Source organism: Octopus bimaculoides, chromosome 26 (assembly GCF_046866305.1).
Source record: "Octopus bimaculoides isolate indiv1 chromosome 26, ASM4686630v1, whole genome shotgun sequence".
Taxonomy (NCBI): Eukaryota; Metazoa; Mollusca; class Cephalopoda; order Octopoda; family Octopodidae; genus Octopus; species Octopus bimaculoides.
Window position 1 is genome coordinate 12,602,181 of NC_142953.1, and position 9,577 is coordinate 12,611,757.

General features: G+C 36.0%; 1 long non-coding RNA gene across 1 annotated transcript in view; it reads right to left on the reverse strand.

Annotated features, from left to right (window-relative positions):
• Nucleotides 1–514: 514 nt before the first annotated feature.
• Nucleotides 515–9,577, reverse strand: part of LOC149130946 (uncharacterized) — a 45,014-nt gene continuing 35,951 nt past the window's right edge. Inside the window, exon 2 of the long non-coding RNA XR_016238513.1 lies at nt 515–860. This is a non-coding gene — a long non-coding RNA (uncharacterized LOC149130946). The remainder of the gene's footprint in view (nt 861–9,577) is intronic.

A 9,577-nucleotide genomic window follows, 5' to 3' on the forward strand; every position in this document is an offset into this window, starting at 1 on the left:
ATCTGAAAGCTGCTCCTGGTGTTGCGAAGAGCGAATTTGCATGTGATTAATTTCAGAGAACTATTGCATTGGACCTCTGTCTAATCTGGCGTGTTAAACGTTGTTCTAATGATTCAGCATTAAATATTACAGCGTGCCTTAGCTGATATTGGGAAAATCTCATCTCCCTTCTCTCTTGAGACACTCGCTTTTGTTTTCTGTAATCGTCCTCGCTTTATACGTGTTTCTGGAGGGATTACGTCTTTTCTTTGGTGGCATATTTTTCAATATTGTTAACAAATAATTATGAACATAGAAAAAAATATACATTAATCTCTATTTTTGTAAGCAATTGGAAATATATATGTCCGTATTTTTGTATGCTGTGTAAATTTATGAAATATAAGCAAATGAACGAAATAGCACATGTATGGAACTGCTAATTTAACGGTAAATGCCACAATAATTATTACAGAAAGCCAAAGAATTTTATGTCTTACCTTGCAACTTCTGTGATAATTATCATCAGGTAATGTATCCGTAAATATGTATAGTTTATCATCCGGTAAATATGTATTGTTTTAAAGGAAATGAATATAAAATTTTGAATTGACACTGGCCAACCCACACTTTACGCATGTCAGTCGTCCACAAAGTATATAAAACAAGCAACACACAACAATGAGAAAGAGACAAAAATAAAATAACACGTGACAAATTGTTTTTTTAAAAAACGTTCAATGATGTTAACTGGAGTGTGGGGTTCGAGGAGACGTCATCCCACCTTTTGATTTATCATTACCATTCTTTTCGTTCGATTTTATTTTTCCTCCAATTTTGTGTTTTTTTCTGATCTTGTGTTGTTCCTCTGTGTTTCGACCCTGTGTGGTTAATAAAAAAATTAAGTCGTCAGGTATGTATATTTATGTGTACGTGTGTGTGTTTAATAACGTACCGTATATAGTATGTCTGTACTTTTGTATGCAGTATAAATTAAGGAAATAGAAGCACTTGTACAGAGAGACAAAGAATTTTATATTTTACCTGCCAACCTTGCAACTGCTGCGATAATTATTAATCAGTAATGGAACAGTAAATGAATATAACATTTCGTATTGACACTTCACGCATGTCAGTCGTCAGGTATGTATGCGTAGACCTGTAAGGGTTTAATAACGTACCGTGATAATATGTCTGTATTTTCGTATGCAGTGTAAATTATTCCCCACAAAATTAGTGGTTAGGTATTTTCGTATGCAGTGTAAATTATTCCCCACAAAATTAGTGGTTAGGGTGTCAGCACCATGATCGTAAAATTGTGGTTTCGATTCCTGGACCGGGCGACGCGTTGTGTTCTTGAGCAAAACACCTCATTTCACGTTGCTCCAGTCCACTCAGCTGGCAAAAATGAGTAACGCTGCGATGGACTGGCCTCCCGTCCAGCTGAGGAACACATAGGCCATTGAAACCGGGAAACCGGACCCATGAGCCTGGCTCGGCTTTAAAAGGGCGCATTTATATATATATATATATATATATTTATTTATTTATTGTTTTGTAGCGGGCCTAGTACTAGATGCTCCAATTGACCTCATTGTACATGTATAGTAGGATGTTTTGAGATGTCTTTCTGATTGTTGTAACGTCTGCAGTTTCCATTAGAAAAGAAATCGACGTTAGCGTAGTCGGCACCTTGATTGTTCTGGCGTATCTTCTCTTTGATTCGCAATGACTGGAAAATGCCATTGATATGTAGAATGGTGTGTGTCCGAACTGTCTTGTGCGCTTGAAACAGTAACGTAACGCGGGGACAAGATGATTGATGCCGTTCACTCGGGCTACGCTTTTATGGATGCAGCTATTTTGGTTCTGCTCTATGAGGCCGAGGATGTGGCATATCAGTCGTCGTAACTCCGTAAGGTACTTAAAGCCGGTTTCCTAATTTCTCTTGCGCATATATTCTTTCTTGGACGGGACGCCGGTCCGTCAACTGATTACTCATTTGTTCCAGCTGAGTGGACTGGAGTAACGTGAGAGTGCAGTGTTTTGCTCAAGAACATAACGCATCACCCCGTCCAGGAATCGAAACCACAATCTTACGATCATGACTCCAACACCCTTAGCACTAAGCCATGCACCTCCAGCGAGGAGTCGGTAAGGAATTTGCAATCTCAAGTGCCATCCTGAGTTAACTTACCAGCACCTGGACTCAGACGCAGTGCCACGGGATGTCTGCGAGAATATTCGTATGACTTCAATATTTGGCGGGTGGGCAATCCCATGGACAATGACTAAAGACAGAACTCACCGAAATGTTCTGCTCGTTTCTAGTTCAGTGTTTAACCATTTCTCTCTGAATAATATTTGGCCCACAATGCTGAGAGATTGGGAATAATCCAGAAGTTCTTTCGACCGCAGCGTAGAAAGTTGCTTTCATTGTATTGAAAATTCACTTCAACTCTTGCCTGTCCATGCACACACACTAATTCATATGTGTGTGTATATATATATATATATATATATATATATATATATATGTATGTATGTATATATGCATATTTACGTACATCCATCCATCCATATATACATATCTATGCACATACACATAGTTAACGAATTACCTATATATTGAGTTGCTTGCCAACCCAACTGCATACAACAATCCAATATTTAATATATGGTAGCACAGAAGGGGCAAATACTGGAGAGAAATTATCTTTCTGTTCGTACGAATTAAATACGCATGTGGCTCATTCCATAACTTCTTATTCTTTTTAATATAGATTAAACGACATGGTAAATATTGTCGGTGTTTAACGAAGTGGCAAAATCATTTCTAGAAGAATATCTCGGAGACGCATTGAAGCGCGAAAAATATGGATGGAGTTTCGCGTTTTACCTAAATAATCTGACTTCGTTCTATAATTGTTTTCTTTCGCGTCATACGTTGTCGCAGCATACTTTGTATATATGAAAATGCATACATATATATATATATACACATTCATAGACATACGCATAGAAACACACACACATATATATGCATATGTGTCAGTATATATATATATATATATATATATATATATATGTATATATATATATATATATATATATATGTATATATATATATATATATATATAAATATATATGTATATATATATATACGTGTGTATATGTGTGTGTATATATATATATGTGTGTATGTGTGTGTGTATATATATATATGTGTGTGTATGTGTGTATATATATATATGTGCGTGTATGTATATATATATATATATGTGTGTGTATGTGTGTGTGTGTATATATATATATGTGTGTGTGTATATATATATATGTGTGTATGTGTGTGTGTCTGTTATGTTTGTGTATATATTTAATCTCATAACTCGTTGAGGCGTTGTAACTACTCATACAGACAGCTTAATTTCTTGGATACAATCTCGAGAAAGATCATCTTGGCAGATTTCCTTCTAAACCCCATGCTGCCTACCAAAGAATCGATCCTGAATGTTTCTAGATTAGCTAGTTTTTCTGGCGTTTCGTTGCACCTTAGTTCATGTACTTAACATTAAGACGACTGCATTATTGCGTTATTCACTGTAAAGCTAATATAAACCTTTTGATAAGGATACAAGACTTGAAACCCTGGGGGGAAGGGGCTAGTCATTCACAGCGACTCCAATACTCATCTGGTAATTATTTTATCGACCACGAAAGGATGAAAAGCAAAGTCGACCTCCGCAGAATTTGAACCCGGAACGTAAAGGCAGAAGTGCTGCAAAGTACTTTGCGCGGTGCGCTAACTATTCTGTCAGTTCGCCGCCTTGCTGTAAAAGTTAATATAGGTGTTCAAATTTTGGCACAAAGCCAGCAATTTCGGGAAAGAAGTAAGCTGATTGCATTGATACCAGTGCTTAACTGGTGCTTATTTTAACGACCACGAAAAGATAAAAGGTAAAGTCGACCTCGACAGAATTCGAACTCAGAACGTAAAGACGTACGAATTGCCGCTAAACAATTTGTCAGGCATGCTAACGATTCTGCCAGTTGTCCGCCTTACATATATACATATATTTGTGTATGTATGTATATGTGTGTGGAGGCGCAATGGCGTAGTGGTTAGGGCAGCGGACTCGCGGTCATAGGATCGCGGTTTCGATTCCCAGACCGGGCGTTGTGAGTGTTTATTGAGCGAAAACACCTAAAGCTCCACGAAGCTCCGGCAGGGGATGGTGGCGAACCCTGCTGTACTCTTTCACCACAACTTTCTCTCATTCTTACTTCCTGTTTCTGTTGTGCCTGTAATTCAAAGGGTCAGCCTTGTCACACACTGTGTCACGCTGAATATCCCCGAGAACTACGTTAAGAGTACACGTGTCTGTGGAGTGCTCAGCCAACTTGCACGTTAATTTCACGAGCAGGCTGTTCCGTTGATCGGATCAACTGGAACCCTCGACGTCGTCAGCGACGGAGTGCCAACAACAATGTATATATATATATATATATATATATATATATATATATATATATATATGCATTTATATAAATACACACACACACACACACACATGTATATAATGGTAAAAATTGCATAGAAACCTTTTTCCTGCTAATCATCACTCACTCCTTACATTTCCATAGATATGTACATATTATCCTCTCCCTGCCATACTCTGTCTCTCTCTCTCTTTATTACTCTCTCTTTTACTATCTGCCTCTCTTCCTCTCCCTTTCTTCCTCTTGCTCACGATAACTCTGCCGTTTTTTTTCTTTCTTTCTTTTTTTGTTTATTTTTTCATCATTTTTTTTTTTCACTCATGCAAACACATACTTTTACCATTATGCTGTGTTTTCATCTTCGAATTCTTCTTGCTCAGTCTCCTATTGTCTGAGATGTTCTCCTCTCAACTCTCTCTCTCTCCTTCATCCTCACTGCCTTATATATATATATATATATATATATACACACACACACATATATATATATACATACATATATATATACATATATAAATATATACACACACACATATATATATACATATACATACATATATAAATACACACACACACACATATATATATATATATATATATATATATATATATATATCATTCCATTACGTCTCCTCATCCTTCACTCTTTTCCATTTTTTAAAATATTTGTTTCTTTATTATCTATTTTTCAGTATGTCATTATATTCATTTTCTACATGCATACATACATGCAAACATACATACACACACACACACACACACACACACACACACATATATATATATATATATGTATGTATACATATATATACACACACATGCACACACATATATATATATATATATATATATATATAAATGGTTATTACATTCATATGCATACAGTGTCATTTTATAACTATTTAATACATTTACATATTAACTACCACCACCACCACCACCACCACCACCACCACCACCACCACCATTTTTCGCTTTCATCATTCCGCACCTATGTTCCACCTCCTGCTGGGCTCTGTTGACTGATAAGAGAATTTACGGTGAAATTCTTGTGATTTTCTTTACCTTAGTCACAACCGTGCACCTCTCTTCGCCTCTTATTTTTGCTTCTCTCTGTCTCTCTTCATTCATTATTTCTTTCGTTACTCATTCATTCAAGCTTTCTTTCTTTCTTTCTTTTCTTTCCTTCTGTCTATCTTTATGTCATTCTCTCTTTCCGTCACTCTTTCTCGCTAACTTTCTGTCTTCTTGTTGAACTTTCTTTCTCTATGTCTTTCTCCTTGTCACTTTTTCTTTCTTCCAATTTTCTTCTCTTTGAATCTGTCATTTATTTTCATCATTTTTTTCATTCCATTTCTCTCAGTTCATCTATTTTCGTTTGTTTTTCTTGTCCTATTCCTTCACTCATTTTTTTTTTTTGTTTTACATATCTCTTTCTCTATCCTATTGTCTTTCTTTTTCATTTTCACATCCTTTCTTTCTTTTTTACTCACTCTCTCCCCCTCTCTCCTATGTTCTTTTTTCATTGTTTTATTTCTTTGTCTCTTTCTACCTTCCTTCCTTTCATTTCATTCCTTCTTCCTTTCTTTCTCTTTATATATTTTATCTTATGGCTTTCTCTTATTCTTTCTTTTCCATTCTGCTCTCTTTCATTATTTTATTTCTTTGTCTCTTTCTCTCTTCCTTCATTTCACTCCTTCTTCCTTTCTTTCCCTTTGTACATCTTTCTATTTCTCATTCACATAACTACATTCATTTCTACTTGTATGTCAATCTTACTTTTATTCTTTGCTTTCCTTCTTTTCTTTCCTTCACACTACCTCTTTCCTCCATTTTTCTCTCTCCTCTTCAAAAAATTTCCTCAATCCTCTTTTTCTATATTCATTCTTTCCAAATGTTCTTCTTCCTTTTCGACATAATTCCTCCTTTCTACTCTAATTTCTTTCTCTTATACTCTCATTCTCTCATCTATTTCTTTACTGTTATACTTTTCTGTTTGTGTATTTTCTTTCTTTTCAGTTTGTCCACCATATCAAACAACAATACATTGGCACAAGGAGTCCAAAACCTGGACCACAAAGAAAAAATGTCCACATTTGTTTGATGTTACGGCTTCTCGTGGTGGCTTAGAACATTTCATGGCTTGATCGCAACACAGACGATTTAAGAGTAAGATAGGTTTTCGAATCTACCGCCCTCTAATCAAGATCACATCGAATATCTCAAAAGACGAAGACCGCTTAATGTCTGGCGAATAGGTAATAATCTAAAGGTGCTAATTCAGTAGAATGGGGCGGGTGCCATAGAACTTCGCAATAATCTAAAGACACAATGCAAACAGAAAGAATAGGGCCGGTACGATAGATCTTCCCAACCGCACTCTCGTATAGCCTTTTTGGTCAAATTAGCAATGTGAAAGGAAGCGTTGTCGTGATGGCTAAACACACCATAATTTCAGTTGAATTGCCTCGTTGAGCCGCTGCATTTGTTGAACGTTAATCTCTTCATCGACCCTGAGATTGTGTTTAAGCATTTGGTAGTGCATCGTATCTTTCTAATCCCATCAAACATAAACCGTTGTCTTTCATGGATGCAGCCCTGGCTTGGTTCGAGGTGTCGCTTGCTTGTCGGGTCTCAAAAACACCATTTTTCATCGCCGGTGACGGTTGAGGTAAAGATACCTCTGAGTCCACGAACCGTTTGGTATCAAGCGAGCACTGGAATTTGTATCTTTCATTCAGAGCATGCAGCCCCCACTCACCGAGTGTTTGAACCATACTCACAGAATCAAGGTTACAGGCGACGGAATCCTGAAAGCATATCATCTGCTGGGCCAGCTCCTTAATGGAATGATTCGGATCTTCGTGGATAAGCTCATTCAATCGATCATCGAAGAACTAAAAGCGAAGAGTCTGTGAAGTCGAATTCAACCTCCTCGTAGCGTGAAAACCAGCGCTTTCTCTGTAAACAAATCAAAAATATTTCCATTGGTTTTGGCAGTTTCGGAACGCTATTGGCAGAGAAGTGATGGTGTGTGGCCTATAGGTTAGGGTGTTGCACCAATGATTGCAAGATGTTGGTTTCGATCTCCTGCCCGGACACTCTGATTTTAGACAAAATACTTCATTTCACCTTGATCCTGTTCATTTGATTGTAAATGATTAAACCTGCGATGGACTGGCAACCCACTGAAAGTGAGAAGATGGTGTGATTGCGGTCACTTATGCGGCGTAGAACCCGGCTAATAGACCTAATGGGTGCTGGGATTCGAGCCAGTAATGTTAAGATATTAATGATGATGATTTTGGTAGAGACATGCAACGTGAAATTAAGAATCTGTCAAAGCTAATACAGTTTAGAGATTAGTGGCGTGATGTAATGAAACGCATCTTCGTTGCGGACGCTGGAAGATTACAATATCTGCAATTTTATATTTTTTTTTAAATTTCATTATAAATAAATATTAATGAAATGAATTCCAATTTTCAAAATTGAAATTTTCATTAAATTTAAATTAAATATTAATGCAAATTCTTCATTTGTAAATTCTCAATAAATATGTTATTATTAAGAAAACTACTGTTTAACTATCAATTAATTACAAAATTAATATTATCTGTTATTAACAACAGTGGTAAAAGTTTTGTTCTGAACTTTTCGTATGACAGTTAACACATCAGTTAGTATATGGAATTTAAGAAAAAAAAAAAAAAATACAATAAAACTTGGATTTATTTCTTTCCATTGGAGGACAGAAAACAACGACAGAGACAGTGACACACTCTCAATTATATTAATAGATTATGTCAATTCATTTTTCATTTATTTCTTCCTTTATTATTTTTTCTATTTTATTTAAGTATTACGATCTTTAAACTCTTTTTCTTTCTTGGTTCCATACTCGCGGTTTCATTTATAATAGGTTGTCAGATAAATTCGTTCGTTTCGTTCCCAATGTTATTTGAAAAAAATGCGAAAAATATTTTTATGCTAGAGTTTTGTGACGATTTTTTGGGCTCTATTATTGTTTTACAGATTTCGCTTTCCGTTTTGAAATTTGGATGAATTTTACCTCTCTTCAGATTTTCATGTATATGACGATGTAGCTCTGGCTTAGTTCGAGGTGTCGCTTGCATGTCGGGTCTCAGCCATTCTTTTCTCTTCTTCATATAGGCGCAGACACCATTTGTCAATCTTCCCGTTGTTATTTCTCCATTTTTCCCCGTTATCGCTCCACATCTCGTTCATTCTCTCTTCATTTTTTCTCTTTTTATATATATATATATATATATATATATTAAACCTTTCGTAATTTTTTCTACATTTCACTTTAATCCTACTTCCTTCCGCTTTTTTCATTTTCCCTTTTTATCTCCGTCATTGTTTCTTCGAGACTTTCACGATCTCGTTATTTTTTCGTCCCTCTTTCGTTTCTATACATCGTTCCTTCATCCTTTATTTATCGATTTCTTCCTGCTCGTATGTTCTTCTTTCGCACTTTCTGTTTTTTTTTTCCTCTCATCTTGTCTTCGTTCAGTATTTATTCTTGTTAATTGCTTGTTTCAGTTACTGGATCGTGGGGCCATACTGGGGAACCTCTTAAGTGGGTTTAAGTCGATTATATCTACCTCAATGTTTAATTTTTTTTTTTAATGCTACATGTTGACGCGGACGTGGCTGAATGAAGTTTACTTCCGAACCACATAATTCCGGGTCTTCTACTATAGTAATATTTCCACTCTTTTCAGGGTTTCGGAGATTTCAATGTGACACTAGGAGGGCAGCTAAAGGGTGTTATGTATTGTCAAAAGACAAGCCTTGATTTTCTCCTGTACTACTTAGGGAATGTTCGCAGCTAACCTATATATCTACAGACCATTCCCCTACCCAGCAACTGGAGACCCAACGAATAGGAGTTTTCATCACATCATAATAGTACCCCAAATTATCCCAGATTATCAAAACGATGAATGAAAAATTAAGTGTGGTATAAAAGCATAATAAGCGCAAAATAATGAGTTACTGGGTATTGCAACAATTGTCTCATGATGAGCCTTTATTGAGATAAAAAATAATACAATTAGATTACGTAATATG